The 25637-nt window shown below is 38.2% G+C and overlaps 1 long non-coding RNA gene across 1 annotated transcript in view; it reads left to right on the forward strand.

The window, feature by feature from the left end:
• The first annotated feature begins 218 nt into the window (after positions 1 to 218).
• LOC137096822 (uncharacterized) overlaps positions 219 to 25637 on the forward strand; it is a 39261-nt gene continuing 13842 nt past the window's right edge. Inside the window, exon 1 of the long non-coding RNA XR_010909749.1 lies at positions 219 to 483. This is a non-coding gene — a long non-coding RNA (uncharacterized lncRNA). The remainder of the gene's footprint in view (positions 484 to 25637) is intronic.

Here is a 25637-nt window from a genome sequence, read left to right on the forward strand (position 1 = left end):
AATTAATATGCTTCCTCTATGGCATGGGGAACATCAATTTAGGGGTTTCTTCTCAGCCCAACACAGAGATTTACTTACTAGAAGCATCTGTCAATCCTCCTCTTTGCAGATTCAACAATTCATTGGAACTCCCTGCTGTTAGGGAGGGATAAATCTCTCTCTCTGCTATCCTTATTGGTGCTTTCTGATGCTGATGCACTCTGGTTAATGTAGTTTAGGGCAGGGCCTTTTAAATTCTCTGGCATAGGGCTCCTCCCTTCCCAAACTACATTTCCCAGAGTTCTGTGCTGTTCCCAGAAAACACTGCTCCCTCTGTTCCTCTCTCACAATGGCAAAATAAAGGCTTTTAATATACAGAGGAAATGCAAGGCAGACACTAAGGCAGCCTTTTTGACTTTGCTTTTTGAGATTTGCTTCCTTCCACTGAATATGATACTGACTTTGGGAGCCAAGATTTACAAAACTAAAATGAAAAAGTATGAGGTAAGTTTCAATTTCTTAATTCTTGGCATGGCTTGTGCATGCACATCAGATATCACAATGTAAGTACGAATCATACAAAACTGATCCAATCTACGGCATTTTCTGATTATTATTTTTTTGCATGTCTCTAGTAGTTACATTTTGAATGTTTCTGAATTGGGAAATGAATGTACTTTAACACCCAGAAGGGTGGAGTGGTTACAGGTTGGAGTATTACTGGGGCCATTGAAGTCTACAAGATCTCTTCAAGTGATCTTGGGCCATTCACACTCTCTCAAGATGATCAAAATCTTTGAATCTAAAATTAATGGCTGGTATTCAAAGTTTCAGATTTGTAACTGCTCTGTATTCAACAAGACCATGTAGTCTTACTGTAAGGACCTCATCAGATGGCCCTTTGTAAAGTGGGGGACAGCAGAGAAAATCATGGAGCAGTGTAGGGAACTGTCTTGCTGTGTTCCCTACTGTCATGGTTTGTGGTATCCCTTCCCATGGTATTTCTCCACTGTTTCCTGCTACTTCTTCAGTTGTTCTACCTTTTTTTCTATGAGGACTTGAGTATACACCTGAATTCTTTGGGGTCCATTGCCACAACACTGTCAGCATGGAGTCCCATGGAGTTCTGCCAGAAGTATCCTTGTGCCATGTAATGGGCTCCTGAGGAGTCTGTGCTGGCAGGGGAGAGAAGCTGGGAGACAATACTTCTCTCCCTGCATGTGATAAGGTCATAAAGCTATATAAAGGCCATACCACCCTAAGAGCCAGCTACAGGATCAGGAAAAGGAGATCCATTCAGCTTCCAACCAGGGCACAATGCAGATGAAGGATATTCTCCCACAGAAGGGGGAGAAGCAAACAAAAGAGGGGGGAAAGTGAACACTGGGGGTCTGTCTTCAGGGATGGCCAGCCATCCCATAACATTTTCCCATTTTCTTCCCACTTTCCTCTGCTTCCTGCCACTTTCTTCAATCAGGAGTTGGAGAACACCTAACTTGTGAAAATGGAGTCTTCTTACCATCTTTCAATTCAGTCAGCTTTGGGACTTAAGGTTGACTAGGTGATATGGCGCAGGACAGGGCAGGGGATGTTATTTAATTTCAAGTTATTCATATAGAATGTTTGCATATATATGGAATGTTTTCATATATGTGGGTGTGTGTATGTGTGCAAACATCTACATGAGCTACTTGAAACTAAGTAATATGCTTTTGGTGGTTTTCTGAGTGTACCAACATTGGTCAGAAGTCACAAATGTCATATCTACCCCTGATATAATGAATACCATAAATATAGCATCTGGCTTGCATTTACATGTTCTTTACTTGATGGATGTAGCATCAAGTGATGGGTTGCCTATCTAACTGAGTCATCATGGGTGAATGGCCTACCACAGTGTTTTTCAGTACATCTATTTCATGCCTTCGCATTGCTAGTAATCAAATAGAGCAATTTGCTGTAGAAAACCTACATGACAGATATGCTTGTATGAACTGGTCCTTAATGAAATAATAAGGGAAAGGACAAGGGAATAAACATATGGAAGGTTCAGCTCAAATCTATTCATAAAATATGTTCTGCAAGTAGCTGGATTTTTTTCCTTATGCCAGAAACCCCTCACTGCTTCTACTTCTTTATTTATGAATTCATAACAATGTCAGACACCCTTGGAATCAACTTATTTTTTAATAATAAAAAGACCAGCTTGTCCTCTTTGAACTACATCTGTGCATTGGCTTATCAATAAATCATTCAAATGATCTTAGTCATCCACTGTGAAGCTGAGAGGCTCAACTTTGTCTTCATGGACAAAACTCTTTCTAAAAGTTACCTATTCATGGCTATATGAATATTTATACACAGGAAATTTTTCAGAGGCTGTCTGGTATCAACTCCTTAAAGCAGAGGTATAATTGCTCTGTACTGATTTTATTTTTGGAACATTGTGAAAGAGAAAATTAAATATTCATTTATTGTTATACCCCTTAGTGCTCCACATCTAGTTACAAGACAAAATTTAAAAGCAAATAGAAAAGAATCGAGAGATATAAAACCTCCAATAAGACTGTTTCTAAACATAGTGACATTAAAAAAAATCTTTCCTTAGTTTAAAAAGCTTACTGAACAAATATTCCAAGTTCAAAGAAGGCATAGTCTCATCTTGGTGAACTAGAAGTTGATACAGCAATTTATATTTGGTACATGGTGAGCATTTTCAGAAAAGATAGATAAATCTTTTCTGAAAATGAAGTTTTCATTTTTAACACTGGTTCAAACTATTTTATTGTCATATGAAAGGTAAAGCTCCCGCCCTCATCTTGCCATCTTCTTATATCTTCAACACTAACAGAACAGCCTATGCAGGAAAAGTATACTCCACTGAAGTTTTGAAAGTGGATTTATCCAATTTTGTACCCACTAGACCAAGCCCAGGGGCATATTTGGATTGTAGACACAGATCCATATATTTCCATATTTGTGATAGATTCCAGAATATATTTGATAAAGTAACACATTTGAGAAGTACACAAACCCCATTATATATGTGTGCATATCGATTAGGAATGGATGAGTTCATTCGGAAGTTGTGGATGTCGGAACTAAAGTTGGAAGTTTCACACTTCCGAATTGGGTTCCGAAGTGTACTTGTGAGTCAGAAGCACCTGTAGTTTTGAAGTGACCCGGGCCATTGATTTCAATGGCTCGGAAGTCAATTCGGAAGTATGAGAAAGCCTTTTTGATCAAAGTAAGCCTGCTGGGAGGAACAGCCTAAAGTACTTGCCTGCCAGCCAACAAGGGCTTACGTTTTATAAAGGGGAGGGGTTATCCAGCATCCGGCAGCCATTGCTGCTTATAAACCCAAGCACATGGCTGGAAGGCTCATCCCAGCCAGGGAAGAGGTGAGGGTGGTTGGGATCTTTTTTGTTGCTGCTGCTGCGTGGGTGGAAGAGTAGGCAGGCAAAGGCATGGTGCCAAAGGAGGTTTGGAGAAGGGAGGAAGGGAGAAGGGAAAAAAAGATTTTGGGAGAGGGAGGGAGAGAGATAGAAGAGAAAGAGAGAGAAAGAAGAAAGAAGGAAAAGTTTGGGAGGGAGGGAGAGAGAAAATTATGAAATGATTAGGTGAGACCTGAGAGAAAGCCTTTCAGTGCTGAGGGTCTTTTGGTCACTTTTATCTATTATTTCCAAAAACTCCTGTCCTGACCCTCAAACCACAGGTGCCTTCTCTAGGTCAGGGGAAAGTTATCAGAGTTATTTTTTTTTCTTGGGGTTCAACTGCCTCCCTTCTGTTTTGAGTTGTATTTTCAACATTATAACATTATTGCTCTATAATATTTCCTAAATCTCCTGGACCCCACCATCCAGATGTCTTCCCTAAGTCAGGGGAAATGCTCCAAAGTTGTTGTTTTTTTAGGGGGGGGGGGGTTCAACTACCTCCCTTCTGTCTGTAGGGAGAGAGAAGCCTCTGAAGTTTCCCCAGTGTCAGTACTGTTTTCCCCTATTGTGCATGCACATCCGCCATTTATGGATTGGTTTGGAAGTTCTGGAAAGCTTCTAATTTTCTAGGTTCTTGTAGGTTTTTTCGGGCTATAGGGCCATGTTCTAGAGGCATTTCTCCTGACGTTTCGCCTGCATCTATGGCAAGCATCCCCAGAGGTAATGACCTCATTACCTCTGAGGATGCTTGCCATAGATGCAGGTGAACGTCAGGAGAAATGCCTCTAGAACATGGCCCTATAGCCCGAAAAAACCTACAAGAACCTAGTGATTCCAGCCATGAAAGCCTTCGACTTCTAATTTTCTTTTGGAAAAATTCAGAAGTGACTTTAGAATCAAATCACCAGCACCCCCTACTTTTCAACAGAGTTTAGAACCATTTTTTATCACCCATGCCTAGTATCTATATCCAAAATATGTACAACTATGCTGATCAATGTGCCCTTTTGACAAATTTGCTTAAAAATAGAGGTTTGCCATTGGTCTGCAGGAAATTGGCATAATATAAAGTTGTTGGTGTGTGGAAATCTAATCTGGCCATCATAACTATCAAATGAAACATAGATTAGTGAATATAGTAACATGAAAAATTAATAATACTCACATATCTAGAATTAACTTATGTCCTAAAAGTTCATGAGATTTTTAGGAGTAACAGAAGAGCTTTGAAAACTCAAAACAATGGACTAAGGTTCTGGCTAGGGGGTCCTGTCATGTTAAGCATTAAAAATAGCTTTTCTAAGCTCTGATTAAGATATGTTTAAACCAATTAACTAAGTAAGTTGTTGCGATATCTAAAGATCTATATAACTGAAGTCAATTTACTTAAAATTCTGTGGCTTAAATCCTATAGTGAATAGTGAATGGTTATTGTAGTAATTGTTTATTAATTATGTAATATGTTAGGTTGTTAACTGTTTTTACACTGTAGCATTGAATTTTTGCTGTTCTTATTTGTTGTGAACCGCTGTGAGTCACCTTCGGGCTGAGAACAGCGGTATATAAATAAATAAATAAATAAATAAATAAAGTAAGTCCCAACTAAAATAGATCTATTGAATCAATGAAGTTTACTTATGTGTTGGCTACATGTTTAGGATGTTTCTACACTATAATGCAGTTCAAAACCAGCTCACAGATACAGTGGCCACAAAATGTGCACCACCAATGTCCCCTGCAATGCTCATCCAGAGTGAAACAGTGCTTTGAATTTTAAAAATGTAAAGAAAGCCTGAATTTGTAAAAAAACCCAAAAAACAAAAAACAAGTGCTGTGGCAGATTGCAGTGTATTTTGGACCACCAGTGAAATTGACTCTATGTGATGTGGAATGCATTGACAGCCATTTGTAGTGCAGTAAAGGATCTAGACATAAAGAATCCAGTAAAGGATCCAAAAGAGTTTGGCTGAGTAGCAGGGGTAATTAACCACCTAGCATGGTAAAATGATTACCTCTGCTGCTGTCATCCCCCCCCCCCACTCCCCAATCTCGCATGTCTCTGATGCACTGATGAACATCACATTGGAAATGGAAAGCAAAACCTCTGCAAAAGCAGTTTGAGACCAGGTTATGTGTTCACTGTTAGTACCTTGGTCTCAAACTAGTTCCAGGCATGGCAATCCTGATCAACCTGCTGCAAAACTGATTCTCTTTGAGCCATTTCCAAGCTGGATTATAGTGTCAGTGTAGAAGTACCCTCTGACACTAAATGAATAGGTTTAATGTAGTTGGGATGACCAATAGGGTTTAAGCTTTTATCTGCCAGTATGAACTTGATCCATGGAGCGGGACTGATTTTCAGTTCTACCATCTTTACAGGCACATTTGTTGAGGATATCTGAAAATATTTTCTTGGTGACCACTCTTTGCTTTGTGTTAAATGCTTAGACTACATTATTGCTATTTAATAATATATGCGTCTCCCCATTTTTTTAACTTATCTGATTTGATTTTAATGACTATTGTGAGCTTCTTTGATCTCATATTAGAAGATAGATTGTATATGAATAAAACAAATTTTAAAAATGTGCATATATTGAGATGGCAAAGTCTAACTGCAATATACAATCATGTGTATATTTATTAAGATACATAGCCTGTTAAGTTCATGTCAAATTATTCCCCATTGAATGTGTATGGGATTGAAATCTAGGTCACATTTTTCCTGGGATGCACGTCTTTCATATGATTACATTCTGCAAAAACATCTCTACAAATATCATCTAGCACAGGAATTCTGTCTTGAAGCTTTGTGTTGAATCAGACATTGTCTGGCTTTGTACACATATGCGGTAATTGCCTTCAACTCTGAGTGCATTGCTTTTGCAGTATAACAAAGAATGTCAGATGTGTACTAGTGAAATCAGTGTTGAAATCTCTGCTTAATCAAGGAAATCAATGGGTAACCCCAACTTATTTTTTTCTCAAGTTAGTTAAAAAATAATGGGATAACCACATGCAAATCTCTAGATAAAGTCCTGGATACAAATTAAATAACTAATAATCATGATTTTTTTAAAAGCTACATATTTGATGGAGAAGCAGAAAGGCAATGCCAGTAAGCCAACATATTAAATTTCTGGCTACCTTTCAGGTGGCAGCTTTCTTGTTAGAGTGGAAAAAGTACCCTGAAATATGAATATCCACAGTATTATCACACTTATTTTGTTCCTAAATATGACAATGAAAAAAATAATAATGTTTCCTCCCTTTTTTCTACATAAGGTTATGAGACAGGAAGGTATATTTTTCAATTTTTCACATTTTTGGATATTTGTGAAAAATTCATGGCTTTTATCACAAAACACAGTGTTTTCAATAAAAATGAATCATCTCTGTGTGTATGTGTGCATGGGCACATATGTGTAAATAAAAATATAACAAAGCGACTGACAAAGCATCCTTTTATTCCTTCACAAGTTGAAAATTTGTTGTAACATTTTTCCCCCAATGGGGTATTTTGACCTTAACTTTCACCCTCGTATTGATGATAACGACAACAGTTAGATTCCTACTGGTATAGGGTCAGATATATTATTTCCCTATGATTTCAGACATAATGAAGACAGGTTGCAATTTCGAAAACCACATGGATAGAATAACAATGCTTAGGATTGAAAAGACTAACTGCTCATCAATTGAAATGGAAGGTGCATATTGTTGAGTGCTTCTCCTGGAATGTTATCGAGTTCCTATTGAGACAAGGAAGGAAAGAGAGTAGAGAGAGAGGGAGACTGAGAAATGCGGAGGAAAGAACGAGCAAAATAAAAACAAGTAAAAACTATAAAGGAGATAAATGAACAGAAAAAGATGCATATTGAAAGATATGAAAGGGATAAGGACAGCACTATCCTTAGCGTTATAAAAGCTGAATCATAGGTGGAAGAGTTGAGTATTAAATTGTTAGTTATCAATTTTATTACTTTTGTAAAGGTGAAGAGACATCTTTGTAGGATATTCCACTTTTGTTGCCAACTGCGCTGCATTCTTGAGGGGAAGGTCAACAAGTCTTGATCCACTCCAGTAAGCTGTGTGTCAGAATTCATCTAGTTCTTGAAGGACAACTTCAAGGCCTCAACTCTCCCTTTTATCTTTAGATAAAATATAGAACTGGGCTCTCCTAAATACAGACATTTGCCCTGACTGACTGGGTGCTAAACTAAATATCTGCCCACAGAGTGCCCCACACTGGCACCACAGCAGGCAACATTGCATTTATTCTCATATGGAGGGGGAAACTGAGCTACAATGTGTGGTATAAAATATAACAAACTAGCAGCAGGAAGGTCTTACTTGCAGCCCTGCTTCCACTATACCTCACTAGTATCTCTCACATTTCAGCAATTTCAGTTTCTATTTTAGAAGGCCAGCTATCACCTCCTGAGTGAAGTATGTCAAATCATACAGTAAAACAGGCCTCTCTCATATGGGAAGGAAGAAGGAGAGGGAGGTGATATTATTGTGAGCTGAAGCTTGAAGTCTGTCAGAGCACTTGAAAAGAAAAAAGAAGAAGCAGCATAGCACGCCAGAAATTAATCATTCAGTCAAAAATTAAATAAAATATAATGTTTTAAACAAACTTATGCTTTCAGGATGATGATCAAATTTGTCCTCAGGAATGGATTCTGTGAGTAAGCATGAAATGGATTCTTATTGCAGTTGTACACACAGGACCCCAAACCCTTTGCAGGGTGGAAAATGAAAGCTTGGCAGATGGTTTCTGGCGCTGATAAGTAATTAAATATGTAGCCTCAATTTTCTTAAAAGGGGAGGAGGATTATTATCAAAAAGCTTTCTTTCCCTTTGCTCTTGGGCTCAGGAACTCCTCTCATCACATTCTTTTTTGAAATGCAGTTAGAATACACTCATGAACTTTTATTATGATTGTTTTTGGTCTGTTTATCCCAGCAAAATACCTGCGTGTAAAACAGCGTCTCAATTTGACAGGATTATCCAGCATCAGAGCTGCTTGCTGGGTGATCTTCCCTCAAAAATATCTTTGTTTCCATAGGCAACTGCACTATGTATCAAATGTATCTGGATTTACTGTCATACCCAAGATGAACAATTGCTAGATGCATAACCAAAGGATGAAAGGTGGTCATTGGAGGAATCTCTTTGGTTCAAAGACCTGACCAGCATGAACTCAGGGCAATGACAAGTTGCCTGGAAAAATATGATTTAAGATGCTTGGTGATAAAGGCTTTCTTGCAGAGCATTTGAATGATGGTTTTATCATCTGCATGGATGAAAGTCAAAAAATTTGGGGAAAGAGTGGATAACCACGCTTGCCAATTTTCTGTCCCTTGTATGGAACAGGGTATTGGAAGCAAAGAAACATCAACACTTGTACAGGACAGCAATAAGGACAGAGGAAACCCTGTGGTGCATGCCTACTGTCCTATTTTTCACTTCTGTTTCTTAGATCTATATAACCCAAAGTGTTTTGTTTCATGCCTGCATGTAGAAGTCGCCCAACTCTTCTCAAAAGTCTTCAGTGTTATATTCTCTGCCTCAAAATTCATTGTATACAGAATCTTCAACCAAAGTCAGGCAACATTCTTCATCTATCTACTCTTTAAACTGAGATGTTTAAAAAGTGTGTTTTCACCTTTTTATCTCAACCAGAGCATCATGCATATTTTCCCTCCTGTTTCCTTCACCATAAATTCACATATAATACTGGCTATGCTGCACTCTACTCTGTTGTAGACACCAAATGTTCCTACACAGGGCACAGAGTGTTCAAAAAGAGGAAAACAATTAAAGTAGATGAAGGAAGCCCACTTCTGCTTTTGGAAGATTGACTGTTTTTGCAAACTCGAGGTTACTACACATTTCCTTCTGGGGACTTCCAGGGGAGGCAATTCATTTTCCTAAACAATACAAAATCAAACAAAACCAATGTTTTTTTGTTTGTTTGTTTGTTTGTTTGTTTTTTTAAAAAAATAAGAGAGACTAGTGTGTTTGAAAGCACAAAATCAGCTTTGGAACCATTTGCCCCCCAAAAAGATATTCTAAAGATATATAAAATGGTTCAAAAATTTCAGAAAACCAAATTTGGAGAATTTGGGAAAAGAATCTCCATAATCCAGGTTTATTATGCACAAAATTCAATGTGAATTTTGGCACAGCAAACCATTTTTCTGGGCAAAAAACAACCTTTTCTATGAAGAAATTATTATTTTGTGCATAAAATAATCAGGTGCAGATTTGGTGTGGAATAAATCTTGCACAGTTTTCAAATGTCTACTTATAGATGGAAGGAAATTGCTAAAGTTACTTTTACTTCTTTCAAAATTTAAATGCACGATTACCTCCCTCTCTTTTTCTAGTCTGGAGGCATAATAGAAAATGATTCATAGGGACATTCAATTCTTAACCACATTCCTGATATCAGCAGTGACGGAAGTATCAATATCCAGGAAATAGAGGGGGAAAAGATAAAGGCAACTGATAGTATACAGGCTAATTTTCTTGTCTTCTTTTGTCTCGATATCATAATTTAAACATTCCAAAACAAGATTGTATCTATGGATGAGGATGACAAGATAAGAAGAACTATATTCCACAGGGGATATTAATGGAAAAAAACACCATCAAATCTTATTGGAAGAAGAAGAAAAAGGAGGAAGATGAGGAGAAGGATGTGTCCTCACTTGGTAAAACTGTAGTATAGTTGAATTTTTGTCCCATGCAGTATAAGGGGTGATGAATTGTACCTCTTCCACATAGGCTACAGTGAACCTACTCTGGCTCAATAAAGATGCCTCCTTGCAGGTAGAGGGACTCTCTCTAGGGAAACAGTGACCACCTCAGCTTTTTAGAAAGCCAGTTAGACCCAAAGTTTGGTTCTGAGGGGCTTCATTACAGGAGAAATATCCCATGAAAACCTCTATGGCAGCGCCCTTAACACTTTAATTGTGGGGTACAAAAGGCACTCCTGAAATCCCTGATCAATCTGCTTTGGCCAATGTCACAGTAGAACAGTGTACAGTAAGGCTCTAGAACAGCAGCTCGTAATTGTTTCATCTGAGAATGCCATTAGAGTACAGTAGTCACAACAGGAGATCAAGACTGGTGAGTCTTTCTGAAGCAATCACCATGCTCCAGCAGGTTGTAACAGCAACTACCATGATTATGGTGGCAGAATTTTTCATGTGGGGGAATCAATTGAGGCAGGAAGATGAGATGCCAGAAAAAAATTACAAAATGACAACTGAGTTGCAGAATCAGGAAATGAATGGCAAGGAAGGAGACAGAAGTGGGTGTGAGAGCACATCTCGAAATGTTATCTCAGTTGCCAAATACCTGCGACCACTTTTACAATTATCGTGTAAACCTGAAGGTAATAATAGAAGGAATGTTCATATGTTAAGAGCATGCACAGCTATCCACTCCATGGTGATGTTTCCACTTCGGTGTTTTATTCTGGGAAAATACATCTGTTTTGCTTAACAGAAATCTTTGGCACAGACTGTTAGTTGTAAACCAACCAGGATAAAGTGGAAGGGATAAATTGGGGAGTTAGGATGCAAGATGCATCTCTCAAGATAGAAACCAAAGATAATTACTACCAAATCACACCCCAAGTAGCAAAGGACAGAGTTTCTATTCCAGATCTATTCCATCTCTTGCAGTTAATATTAAAGCTTTTCAAGGTCAGGAATGACAGGCTGGTAATGATGAGCCTGTAGTAGGCTTATGTTAAACTTGTCCCCAATGTTCAGGTTAATCTTTTCATTTGTGTTTTCCTCATAAATAAATACACAAAAACATTGCCTGTGTTGCTCCCATAATCTCTGCTTTGGAGAGAATGAGAGAGAGAGAAGGAGAGATAAAATCCCAGGTGATCTATTTTTCTTAGAAGAGACTGACCCCCACCATTAGAAAAATAGGAAATCTCACTAAGGCACTGCAAATAATTCTCTCTTTTGAAGCACAGGGAAAAGAATATTTTAATATGAAGTTCCTTATGCATATTGTAATGAAAAGGGGAAGGATTTTTCATTGGGTTATCAATTTAGAGCCCAGGTTCTTTGGTGGTTATACAAAGGGACACAAAAGTTCAGTGAGTGAAGAAAACTCTTCCTCCTTTTTCTTCTTCCAATAAGATATGACAATGTGCTTTCCATGTATTTCCTCCATGGAATCCCTTAAAACTTCTATTCAAATTTCATTTAAACACAGGAACCTAAATTCTTCCCCTCACAATCTTTCACACACAAACGTAATGTTAACCAAAGTTTTGGAAAATGAGTATAAGTGCATCACTCAGCCATACAGCCATTGCCAAAAGAAATATTTTCAAAGCTTTTTTTGTGTGTGTGTGTGTTATCTCCCTATTTTCATTCTTCCATTTGGCAATAAGTTTCTCTCTAAGTGTGGTTTGTTCTAGTCATGCCTGAGAAGCACATATATATATATATATATATTCTTTCCATCGAGTTTATTATATATATATATATATATATATATATATATATAATAAACTCGATGGAAAGAACTTGAGAATTAGGAACATTCTGAGAAAAAATGAAATAGGCTGACTCAAACATCTCTGTTTACACTATCATGTGACCTCATCACATTGGAGTTTTTATAACCCCTTTTTCCTCTTCTGGGTGGGGCCTGATGAGTGCCACCAAATGATACTGGCTTGGCCACAACCTTCCCGAAATGAAGGGGAAGCTTCGCAAGACACTTCCTCTGCCATGATGGAATGCAAAGTATGTTTTGGGTAGCTCCAGTGGAGCTGCCCAAATTGTTTCACCCTTGCCTCCATCTGATGGGGGAAAGGGCAACGTGGCAATGCACGTTGCCACCTTTTCATCCATCTGATGAAGATAGGACACCAATGTGCCTTGTTCCATCCTACCATGTGATGGGGAAAGGAGGGAGGGCTCATGGGGCACCACATTTCTGTATTCGATCTGCCAATTCAAAAAAATGGCACTAATTCCCCCTGTTAGCTCTAGTTTTTGAGATACGGAATATATGCCATATGTAGGACTTTATCTGTTCACCCATAGGAAATAAACCATATCTAAGAAACAAGAGCTGATGTGGTCTATCCAATGCAAACTTCTGAATCAGTGCCCCAAATAATGCAGAAACAAGCCTAAAACACAAGAAGCCAAGAAAAAATTTGTTGGGCTGTGTAATTTTTCATGGAATATTTAATTACTTTCTTTAAACAAACTTTTAATGATTTCAGAATTGTTCCCTAATGGTACAAAAATGTAGCTATGGATGGAACTAACTACTCCTGTGAATTTTACATAAGAAAGAAATTTGACAAATTAGACCTATCTGAGATCCCATAACTTACATGAAGAATATATATATATATATATATATATATATATATATATATATTCGAAATAGTATTCTGTTATCCAAATAGATTTGATTTGGTTCAGAAATCACACAGTCTTGTCAAATAATATTAAATTCCTAATTATTGGTAAAAGTCAGATTTAAGCAAATTTAACGCACCATGCTCAGGAAAACTGCAAATTTTAAGAGAAATCTAGGAAATTAAGAGAATTTCAGTATATTCAGAAGAGTTTTGAAGAGAATTTGTGTTTTGAAGCAAAGTCTACTCGAGAAAGGATTAAATTCAGAAAAAATGGAAGTTTTTAAGAATTAAAATAAGGTTGAGTTTATGTCCATGGTCTTTAATAAAGAGGTGGAAAAAGCAGTCCGCTTCCATATTAAAACATAATGCACACAAGTGGTATCATATAAATGAATAATAACTGCTAGAATTCTGTGTCATTTTTTACTTAATGTAACTTTATGTTTACTTAGCTAAGTAGCAAGGGCTGTATTACTAGTAACCTTGTTACTAAATTGTGGAGATATGTATTGCTGAGCATTAGCTCCTTTTGTATCACTCCTGCTGCACATTGGGACTTTGCACATTGGGACTTTCTGGGTCTGTTAGGTAGTAAGGAATGCTATAAAACTGCTCATTTCTGATTCATACATACATAACTTCACTTATGAATAAGTAACTTGTATCCATGATTCCTATAAATAATATTGTAGGCTATATTTGGAATTTTCCTTTCAATAAACATGAAATGAATCTGTAATAATAATTTTCAGAAATGGTGAAAGAAATGTAAAAGCTTTCAGTAACATTAACTAATTTTAAAGTTGTTTCTTTTTAACGTCTTGGTGTAATCTAATGCTAGAACACCCCCAAAAAGACCTCATTAGAACTCATTTAAGTCAAACTGATTTAACTGGATCTACTGTAAGACTAACATTGCATTTTTCTCTATATCTAGATATGACATACAGTTTTTCAAAAAAAAGATACAAAAAAAAAGAAAGAATTCAATGCCAGGTGAATAAGCAATAAGGTATCCAGATATACGTCAAATCTTTCTGCACTGTATGTATATATATGTTAATTTTTTTTCTTCTGGCATTCTTTACTCTGCTCCATTCCCTCTTCTGAATCTTCCACATACTTTCCTCTTTGACCAGAGAAGCATTAAGTACATACTAGAAAATCGAAGCACTAAAAAAATTAAGCTGAAAGGTTATTGCGCTGTGGGATATCGGAGATGATTTCCTCAATATTCTTTATTGCATAAAGGATTATTTTCCAGGATGTAGTGTAAATGATTGGGGCATCTCACATAGCTGTTAGTGAAATGACAGTACTATGAAATACTTGGTTTGTGATGTGTAGTTGACAGTCAATGGTCTGCTACATTCAATATGGCACGGGGAGTGAAATGTTGTCACTCACATGACTGAAATGCATGCAAGTATGTCCTGGGGGATTAGAGCCATCTCAGCTGCTGAATGAACAGTTTAATGCTGCTCTGTCGAAAGCAATGGGTGGAATCTCAGGTGAGAAAGAGATATTTATAACTCCTCCTTTTTCTCCCTCCTCCTTTTCCATAAGGGTCGATTTGATACTCTTATATGATACTAGCGGTCCCCTGTGACGCGTTGCTGTGGCCCAGCCTGGTGATCTGGAAAATAAAGTAATGAGAAAGTGTTGGTTTCTAATACATGTAATGTCTTTATGCTTGTGGGTAAACAGTATTTCTTGCTGTTTCTTTGCCAGTGTTGTGGAGATTGTATGGTTTACCTACTCTGGAACATGCAACATATCATTGTCCTTCCTGAGGGGTCCCTTTCAAATCTTTGATATTGCATCTGTCATATACATATATCTGTGTGTATAAATGGCTGGATGGCCCTTTGTCAGGAAGGCTTTGATTTTGTTTTCTTGCTCTGTGAAGGGAGTTGGACTGGATGGCCTTAAGGCAGCCTTTCTCAACCTGGAGTTTGGGACCCCGGGGGGGGGGGGATTGCGAGGGGGTGTCAGAAGGGTTGCCAAAGACTATAAGAAAACACAGTGTTTTCTGTTGGTTATGAGGGTTCTGTGTGGGAAGATTGCCCCAATTGTATCGTTGGTGGGGTTCAGAATGCTCCTTGATTGTAGGTGAACTATAAATCCCAGTAACGACAACAACAAAATGTCAAAGTCTATTTTCCCCAAACTCGATCTGTGTTCACATTTGGTCATATGGCATATTCATGCCAAGTTTGGTCCAGAACCATCATTGTTTGAGTCTGCAGTGCTTTCTGGAGGCAGATGAACCACAACTCCAAAACTCAAGGTCAATGCCCACCAAACCCTTCTAGTGTTTTCTGTTGGTCATGGGAGTCCTGTGTGCCAAGTTTGGTTCAATTCCATCGTTGGTGGAGTGCAGAATGCTCTTTGATTATAGGTGAACTATAAATCCCAGCAACTACAACTCCCAAATGACAAAATCATAATTTTTTGAGTGATGGTCACTCCTTGTGTTGTGAGATGTTTTGTTGGCAAATCTGGTGTGATTTCATTCATTGGTTCTTTTGTTTTTAAGATACTCATTACACACAGAGCCTATATATATGTGTGTGTGTGTGTGTGTGTGTGTGTGTGTACATCAGGTGACTTTCTATTCCATTTCTATGTCACCTATGCTTCAAAGTCCTCATATCTTTATTTCTTCATCTCACAACATTCTCATGAGGTTGATTAAGACATATTAAATATTACAAAACTTATGACTAGAAGGCTACTATTGATTGGCATCTCCTCTTTGTGTTTCTATGGCAATGTCTAATAAATAATCATATTACACCTGGTCAGAATTGTCTACAGCTGTTGAAAGTGAGGAAACTGTAGGAAATTCTGAGCAGGTGTAATATGAGGTCAGTCAAGCTTATCTACAATAGGAAGAGAAATCAGGTAATGGGCACTGAAGGAAGTTAGCTCATGAATCCAAGGATAGCTGGACCAAGAGAAGGATCTCAGGATTCAGAATAAGGTCAGTCCCTGCTACTACTGGTTCTAGAGTAGGTTGCCCTCTAGCTGAGATATATTTGAGCTAGAAAATATATTTTCATTTTGATGGGGTTAATAAATCCATTGTCATCATGAATTATGATGGCATCCATAATATATAATGTTGTCAATATAGTTTTGCATCCCAAACTTATTATTATATTGAGCAGCAATCTACAAATGTATTGAAGGCTTTGAGAAATGACAATATTGAAACAATTCCTTCCCCTCTTCAGTCTTACTTTGTTTAATTTCCTTGCCCCTTGCACTGAGTTTATTTATCTTTAACAGAAATTCTATCCATACTCAGGGATTATGGTAGCCTAAGTTGACTTTCCTTTCATTTCGTTTAATGTCAACCTGTTTCATCTTTTTCTTTGAGAAGAAAGAAAGCACCTGAAGAGTCTGAGTAGATTAGCAGCATTTTAAATACTCCATTCAAACTTGGCTATGAAAATAAGTCTCTTTTGGTTTAAATTGCTTTGGCTATAGTCCTACATTGTTTTTAAAGAATGTAAGGGAGTATATGCGTGGATATAAGAGAGTGAGAGGTAGGAGATTATTACACAATGTAAACCACTATGGGTACTCCTTAAGGAAAATAAAAATAGTGATTATCACACACCATCATTCTAAACCCATCTCCAACCAATCTTCAAGGTGTATTAAAGTTCTATTAAATGAAAATATTTACCCGTCATGTTTTGGTTTCTGAATGTGCTTTCAAAGAACCTTAAAAAATGGGTTCTACAATGAAGTAAAAAGAAATTCCTCCTTTGCCATGAGTTTGGGGGGGGGGGGGGGCTGTGATGTCCATTGTGGATGATCCTTCTCTTGCTGACATTGCCTTGTGGAATGGTGTCTGAAATGATTTCTTTTGCTGCTGGATTGATGGTGGATTGAATACTGAGAAACATCCCAAGAATTGTAGGAAAGAATTTACCAATTTCACAGGCCCTCCGCTATGGGAATAAAACATCACATGGGGATGTGGAGGAAACTTTCTTTACTACAGCATCCTGTTATGTAAGGTAAAGGTTTTCCCCTGACATTAAGTCCAGTCATGTCCGACTCTGGGGTGTGGTGCTCATCTCAATTTCTAAGCCAAAGAACCAGCAGTGTTCATGGACACCTCCAAGGTCATGTGGTTGGCATGACTGCATGGAGCACCGTTACCTTCCTGCCGGAGCAGTACGTATTGATCTACTCACATTTGCGTGTTTTCAAACTGCTAGTCTGCTGGAGCAGCCCACATTTCACCTTCTCCATGGCACCACCATCAGTTCTGGCTAGCCACAGAGCTCCATCCTGGCCATTGTGGATACCATTGCTGATATCAGAAAGGAATGTGCACAGTCAGTAAAAAACAATGATGTCCCTTCTTGCTGGTCATATGAGCACCTTTGCTGATGTCAGCACGGGGTGCCCCTGAGACCAACAAGAAGAGGGCAATTTCATGCTGGTCATGTGAGTTGCCTTGTTCTGACATAGGCTAAAAATGGTGGTGACGTGATATATCTGCTTTCCCTGCATTGATAAGCACAGGGAAAAGGTGATGGCACTAGTGTCCAGTCTGAATAGTGCATCAAGCTGAATAGGATCAGATCTGTCCTGAAGCTCCAGGATACTCCAGAGTTTTGCACAGGTTCTCCAGTTTTCCCCAACTTTGCCTGAAATGGAGCAAAGCTAAAACTGGAGGGAGGAATCTCATGATACTCACTGGAAGCCCTGTTTACCATGAGGGCAGCTATTTGGGGGTGAGTCCATGTTTTATTTTGGGTTTTTTTACCAGTGTAGGCAAGCCCTAACATATACTTAAAGTAGACCCATTTATATCAATGAATTTAATTATGGTTGAGTGAAACCTATTTAATTTTAATGGGCATCATTTAGGAAGTAGCTCAAGCTATTTCAAACCTCAGTGGAGCAAGTTGTTTCTGTGACTCTCTTCAAGGTTGGGCAATTATTTCCTTCTTTGCTAGTGATACAAGAAGAACATTTGCTGTGGCTTTGATGAAACTATTCCAACTTTTTCCAGTTACTCAATCATATTACCATTTGAAAGGCCCTACTCATTCTCTGAAGGCCTGCAACCATCCAGGTGTAAGTTGCCCTTACCTCTGGAATAATCAAACAAATATTCTTCAGGTGCTGCTTTTCCAGTGCTCATGTATGTTAATTCTATGTATTATGTAACTGATTTCTGAGAAAGAGAATGTTTTTGCTTTCTTCAGTGTACATGTTTCAAATACTAAAACAAAACAAGCCAATTCACACTATTCCCATGTGAAATGCGCATGTTGTGATTTTCAAAATAACATGCCGATTTTTAAATTAAAGAACAACTGAGAAACCTCATTTTTACTGTGTAGATCTTTTCTTTTCTCCAAAGGGTGAATTATACTGGAAGCTCCATTTCAAAAATGTCTCCAATGTTTGCATCTGAGGAATTTAAATTATTGAGGATTTTAATGTAAGAGACTAAATAGAATAATGCATGAAGGCAATAAATAAATAAACAGACAAATAGAAAGTGTGGGCAAATAGGTAAAAAGCTTTTACTAAAAACAAACTGATTGACTTGGGATCTATATTTCATAATTCTGATAGCTGAGCAAGAATTAGTCATCCAACAGGTTGATTTCCAATTTAGGAAATTTAGCTCCACAGTAATGAACAACTGTCTGGACCAGCCTATTGTCTGCATTTGGAATGGATCAAACATTCAATTTAGGATTTGCTTAATTTCTCAACATTAAATTAAGTTTGCTCTGATTTTTTAAAAGTTCACATTTCACATTCTCTGTACATTTTAAAATAATAAATTGTTTTATAAAATTTTCTTAATAGAATGCATACTGAATCTTATTCGATTCAATGTGTACATTTTGATGACAATGTTATTCAAATGTATGTTTCATTTAATTGAAAACTTACTACTGGGTTGAGTAAAGGGGAAAAATGTTTTCAGCAGGTAGAAAACTGTTAATTTTCAAATGGAGTGGGAAAACTTGAAACATATCCCTATGCCTTAAAAACAGTGCAAAAGGAACTGCAGTAATAGCCGTGTATGTGAAATTGTGACAAGAAAAAAAATGCTGCATTCAGATAAGGAGGAAAAGCCATTGGAATCTATGGAACTTGCCCAAAAATATGCCAGGCGGTGTGAGAAATGTTGCTTAGATCTGGAAAATAAAATAAGCAACTATATCAGCAAAAATTGCCACGTCCCAACCCATTCGGCCAGTCTGGATGAATCTTTAAATCTAAAGAGAGGTGGGATAGTGGTGGAATTGGATGCTGCAGACACACTGAGTGGAGAGCTAAGAATGGAAACTTGCATTCAAATATGCACAAGATTGAAAGTAAAGTCCAACACTACCGGATGACTGTTTTCTCAGGTTCATCTCACTCATGCTCATTATTATTTGCAAGCTCTAACTGAGAAACTGAAAACCCATAGAAATAAAAATGCAGGTTACACAATTCCCTGGAAGATATTATTTGAGAATATAAATAAAGTTATTCTTTTTTTACAAGCAGGACTTAACATTTGCTCCTAAAGATGAAACATGTGTTGAGATAAGTTTTTAAAATAGTTCCAAAATGGATCTCTGGGAACTATAGTTCTAACATAGAATTCAGAGATAGGAGGCTAGTTATAATTATTTGTAATGATGCTGATTATTTATTAGTGCTGCGGTATGCCAACAGGCTTAGAGCAAAGCAGGACTGTTGAGCTACCAGATGAAGACATGCTCACCTTTGCAGACATTCCAAGGCATGCACAAGATCAACATCTGAAGGAAGACAAATGGGACAAATTCTTTCTTCTCCAAGACTTTAAATTCACTTACCAAATACACATGTTTCCTTTCTATTATACCATGTATAGATTCTCGAATGCACAGCAGACTTTCCATTTACATGTACAAGCAATAGCAGAAGAAGGAAGCAGAAGGAGAGGCAGAGCAAGGGAAGAAGTCAGACCTACACATGGGAAACAGATATAGCAACATAAGAAAGCAGGAGGAAGTGGAGGGTGTACAATAAAAGGAGGCCAATGGTCAGTGTGAGTCTATGGTTAATAGGCATGTGCAATCCATAAAAACATTTCAAAGGTACGTATAAAATGAGGGGGTCCTAGCACTTTGTTTCTAAAGTGTTTAAGTTTTGGTGGTGAACATTTCAGAACTCTAATGAGACTAACAACATTTTGTTAGTATTTCGTTAATAGTAATTGTGCATGTGCATTACAGCAATAATGGCTACTATTTGGGAAAATTTAGGGGCCCCTATCTCCCTCATTTTCAAAGGTATTGAGATTAAACTTGCTACAAAGGTAGAACACATTTACTACTGTTAGTCTACAAAATTTCAGAACGTTTCACTTATCCATGGAATTTTGGGAATTTTCTTTTTTTATATAAAAAGACATTTTTAATAATAAAGAAAATCCGTTCCTGATTTGAAAGTGTTGTTTCCTGTTTTATTGTGTGGTCTTTACTTTGAAAGTAGTTGTTCTACTCCAAAAACATTTTTTTGTGGCAGAAACTGTGTTAAATTGGAGACTCAACAAAGCAAAATGTACTATAGGACAATGTCCCTTGTGCAAAGACAAAGATTTTTCAGTGTAATAAACTTTCACCATGTTTTTTAAAATGACAGAACCAGTTAGGAATGGGCATTTATAACCCAGGAACAGAAATCATAGTACAAACACTATCAAGGGACATCTAGGGTGACCCCTCTCTTCTGGGCAGAAAGTACCATCCAAATTCTCCTGACATCCAATAAATATGTTTCCCTTATTTAGTTGGCGGTGACCCCCATAGCTCATCCAGGCATTTAGGACAATGTTTTCCCCAGAGATTGACTTACTTATTAGAGAGAGAGATCAGCCACAGTCCTTTGCAAATTCTGTAGTTGGTGGGGGGGGGGGGAGAGAAACCCCTTTCTCCTCTATCTGATTGGTGTCTTCTGATGCTGGAAAATGTAGTTTAGGGCAGGCCTTGCTTCCCAAACCACATGTGCATAATTAAATTACTATAATTTGGATACTTATGGGCTCCTATCTCCCTCATTTTGGGGTTAAACTTGCTACAGTGGTAACACATTTATCACATTGCCCATCAAGTTTAATCATGTTTCACTTCTCCATGAAGTTTTGGGGAATTTTCAAAGTTTTAAAAAACAACTTTTTTTAAAAAAAACTACAAGCGCTAGCTCTTTGAATTTTCTATCCAATGACACAATCCAACAGGGGATCATTCCTCCCAACTTTCAGAAATACACATGCATCTATTGATTTTAGGGAATTGTGTAGAATTTTGATAAAAATTGACTGTTTACAACTTCTTCTCTCCTCTCCTGATTGGTGCATTCTCATTCTGATGCATACTGGGCAATGTAGTTTAGAGCCTTTTGAATTCTTTGGCATAGGGCCACTCCCCTTCCCAAACTACATTTCCCAAGTTCTGTGCTGTCCCCAAATGCAACGCTCCCTGTCTTCACGCTGAGAAGTAAGCTATGAAGTCTTCAAGCGGAGAAGCCATTTGCTGGAACAGGAATGGCAAAGGAGACAAGTATGGTAGCTTTATGCTTCCATTCACTAGTAGCAGCTTTCTTTCTTGCCTTGCACTGAATGAAACTGACTGGGAGCCTTCTAAGCTTTACAAAACAGTAACAAAAAGTATGGGGGTCAGCTTCAAGTTTTTGGAGTGGGCCACACTAATTATTCAGAAATGCTTCCATCTTACAAAACTTATGATTTCTTCCAATTTCTGTTTTTTTTTTTTATGAGTCATTTAACTAAAAAGGGCTTAACTAGGGGTAAACAGTGAGGGATGTCATGGGGCATGATACCGATACATAAGTATCTAGAATAAGTGTTTATTTATAGCATTTTGACCCTTCAGGTAAAACAGTCTAACAGTTAAATCTAAAACAGGCAGATGTGTTGAAAGCTACAGTGTCTTCAAGTTCCTAAGATTTCCAATGTTTTAATTAGAGTTGAATGAATAATTTGCAGTGCATAATTTACTGAAGCAATCCAGATTCTTCATGCTTGTATACTTGTGTAAGAACTGGGAGCAGATTGCAATTCCTTCTAGTGAGCTCATTATTTAAATTTAATCCACAATATTTTTTTAACGGTGTGCTTTGATTGCAAACAATTTGTTTTGACTCTTCATTGCCTGATATTTGGTTAGCTGCCAAAAGCTATATAAGACACATAGCATTACTTCTATTCCCTAATTACATGAAGAGGCCTCTTTTAAAATAAGTAAGGGTTACAAGAAACTACAAAACAAGGAAGGAGCGCACGCAAACACGCACTGCATGTATATATCTAAAAGAAGCTGATAAATTTTGAATCTGTCAGCATGTCCTATATTAATAAGACTCAATCATATTATGGCAGCAGGAAATTTGAGACAGATAGCTCTCTATAGAGCATGAAAGCATCCAGTCAAAATAATTGGTTACTAGTACTTAGTAACAGTAGGTTTTTCAAAAAATGGAGACATATAGAAAGTACCCAAGTTATGAACAAGATAGGTTCTTTATATTCTTAAGTTGAATGTTTATGTCAGTTGGAACAGGTACATTTTTAAGTGTAACTACAGTCTCTCTCTCTCTCTCTCTCTCTCACTCACTCACTTTGAATAGCATAGAGAGGGGTTAACACCCTTGTAGTGTTTGTTTAGCTGTCTGTGAGCCTGTTGAGAAGATTTTGCTTCACTTTCTGTCCTTGTGATGATTGGATTTTGGAAAAATTGTCTTGTTATGGGAACAGGGATTGGTGAGAAAGCTTCAGTAGAGACCCCCTTTTCCCATGATAACTTTCAGTAGTGAATTTCCCTTCCTAGGGGTAGATTTCTCTCACTTCCTGTCAGCAGGCATGTAGCTGGGGGGGGGGGATGGACTTGAGGGGCTTCAGCCCCCCCCCCCCCCCCCCCCGAAATTCTCAGTGTGGTCTGTGAGAAGGCCTTACTGGTACATTATTTAAACTGTTATGTTTATTGATTTCATGATCTGATCACCATGCTCAATATATCCCATATGCATGGGGGTATTGGGGTAACAATACAAAAGGTTTGCTAGGGTAGACCCTCTTTCACTCAGACTCAACTCCCCCCCCCCAATCAAACTCAGCCCCTCCCAAAACAAAATCCTGGCTACGGGCCTGCTTCCTGTGGTCTCACACCCGTTCTTAACTATGAGTTGTACATATGTTGGATGTTTATAACTTGCGTATCGCCTGTAGTTAAGTTGCTTTATGATTGTAGCTTCATGGTGTTAACACCACTTCATTCCCATCAGAATGGCAAGGTTAGCTACTTTTTAAGTTATGGGGAGTGGGAGGAAGAATATCACACAATTCAAATGCTGGCTCATGTCGCTCAGACAAGCCTCCCATGAAGTTTTCTGGACAAAATTTAACCATACCATTGCCTTCCTCTGAGGATGAACATATTTTTCATACAGTCATACAACAGATTTCCATGACTGATTGGGAATTTAAAACTTTGTCTTCCCGAGTCCAACACTCAAACCATTATTTATTTATTTATTTCCAGTATTTCTACCCCATCTCTTCTCTACCCCCGAAAGGGGACTCAGGACAGCTTACATTTGGCAATGATTCGATGCCGCTACAAATAAACAATTACAATAATACAACAATTAAAATACAAAAAGCATTAATTAAACAATAAAACAGTATCATCGCCATTCCAATCAACTTCAAACCAAAGTGCTAATTACGCCTGCTGTCCAAAAGCCTGGTCCTAGAACCATGATTACCATTTCTTCCTGAAAGCCAGGAGAGATGAAACCGATCTTATCTCATTTGGAAGCATGTTCCACAGGCGAGGGGCCACAGCTTAGAATGCCCTGTCTCTTGTCATCCCCGTCCCCCCCCCCCCCCGACACATGTGCGATGTTGGCGGAAGCATGAGAAGGGCCTCCCTGGATGATCTAAATTACGAAGTGGGACATAGAGGCAGATACGTTCGGACAAGTAAGCTGGACCAGAACTGTATACAGCTTTATACATCAAAACAGCACTTTGAATTGAGCTGCCTTGCTGCCTTGTACATGCAATGGTTACAAACAACCATTATAAGCAATGACAAATATATCAAACTATTTTTTTCTAGATGTTTTACACATTACAACATACATGCTGATTACCAAATTGTTCTTTTAAGATGTATACACAACTGATGCCAAAAAAAGGAGGTCGAAGAAAAGTAACACATCTGACAACCAAGGAGAAAGCCAAATTGAGATGAGGGAACATTGAACATTTGTTTTATGAAGCATGTTCAAGGGTCAGGGGTAACCTGACCCTTGAACATACTTCATAGCTGTAAAACCACCCTGTGAAGGATTTTCATCATTTTGGTATTAAGGAAGAATGCTTCTGCAAAGTGTTTTTCAGAATCAAATGTAAGGGGATTTCAGATACTACAGCCAAGGGAAAATGTGGGTGTTGCATCTTTGGATTTTTATAAGCAAATTTTGTTTCTGGTTTTCTGAGATTACTAATTTAATCTCCATATTTCTATTCCCTTTACATTGACTAGGTTGAGTAGGCATGCCTTAAGATCCTTCATTCGCTTGGAATCATTGGGTGTGATTGCTTCCATTTCTAATGAACTTGGTGCCTTTCTCTGATATTCAACCATCTTATTGCTGACCATCTGACTAAAGCATCTTTATATGACTCAATTGCTGGAACATAGTAGTTGACATTCTGGTCAAATAATACAATACATCAGTATTGTCAGTTTCGTATTTCTTTCCTTTTCACCTATTTGTTTATCTTGCTCCTGGCTCCCTCCTTCTGCAATCTTCCAGTGTAGCTGTGTTTGTAATAAAGCCATTAGTGCGGCTTGAGTAAGTTACAGGAATCAAGGGGTTCTTGGAGAGGCCTGAGGCTTGTGTCATAATAATCCACTAAAGGACGAGCAGGGAGAATACAGGAAAGTTGGCCGTGTCTTCTTTGTTCAGCTCTGTGGGATGGAGTGTGCCAGCAAGAACAGGGAAAGCTCAAAAGCAGAAAAGCTGCTTTGATGGAGCCTAATGATCCAGAAATGGTCTTTTCTCTAACAATGAAGTCATATTTTGATATCTTTTTTCAGTGTTCAGCTCAGAAGCAGGGAGGGGGCAGGATGAATGCTTTGGTATGTTATTCAGCTGAAATGCCATTGTTACATGATAGGCATAAAAGGGTTTACGGTATAGAATGGTTCTGGTTGTCTTGTTCTTAACTGAGTTATGGGAAATTCAAAAGCCAAGAAGTAAACATTTATTATTATAGTGTGTGTGTGTGTGTGTGTGTGGGGGGGGGGGGGTAGTAACATATAATTAGTAACCAGTTCAAATTACTAAATGGACTCCTCCCATTATCCTTTAGAAGTTTCATCCAACATATACTATAAGGACCTCTTCAAGCAGCCCTTTTTGACCTACTGTTGCACCAACAATTTCCAGTGAAAGGGAATGCATGAGGGGCAGCTTGTAGCATCCCATGCACCCTCCCTCCTTCCTCCATCACATTATGGGGACAGGACAGGTCTCTTTCCCCATGAGATGGGAGAAAGGGTTGCAACACATGGCAATTCATGTTGCCCCACCACCTTTTCCCCCATCATATGGGGAATTGGGGAGGAAAGTGTAGGTAGCACTGACGGAGCTGCCCTAACTACACTTTCCTCCCCGTAGTGGAGGAGGAAGTGCCTTTTGGCACTTCTGTCCCACTGTGAGAGAAACATGGGCAGGCTCTGCCA

Source organism: Anolis sagrei, chromosome 4, assembly GCF_037176765.1.
Source record: "Anolis sagrei isolate rAnoSag1 chromosome 4, rAnoSag1.mat, whole genome shotgun sequence".
Classification (NCBI taxonomy): domain Eukaryota; kingdom Metazoa; phylum Chordata; class Lepidosauria; order Squamata; family Dactyloidae; genus Anolis; species Anolis sagrei.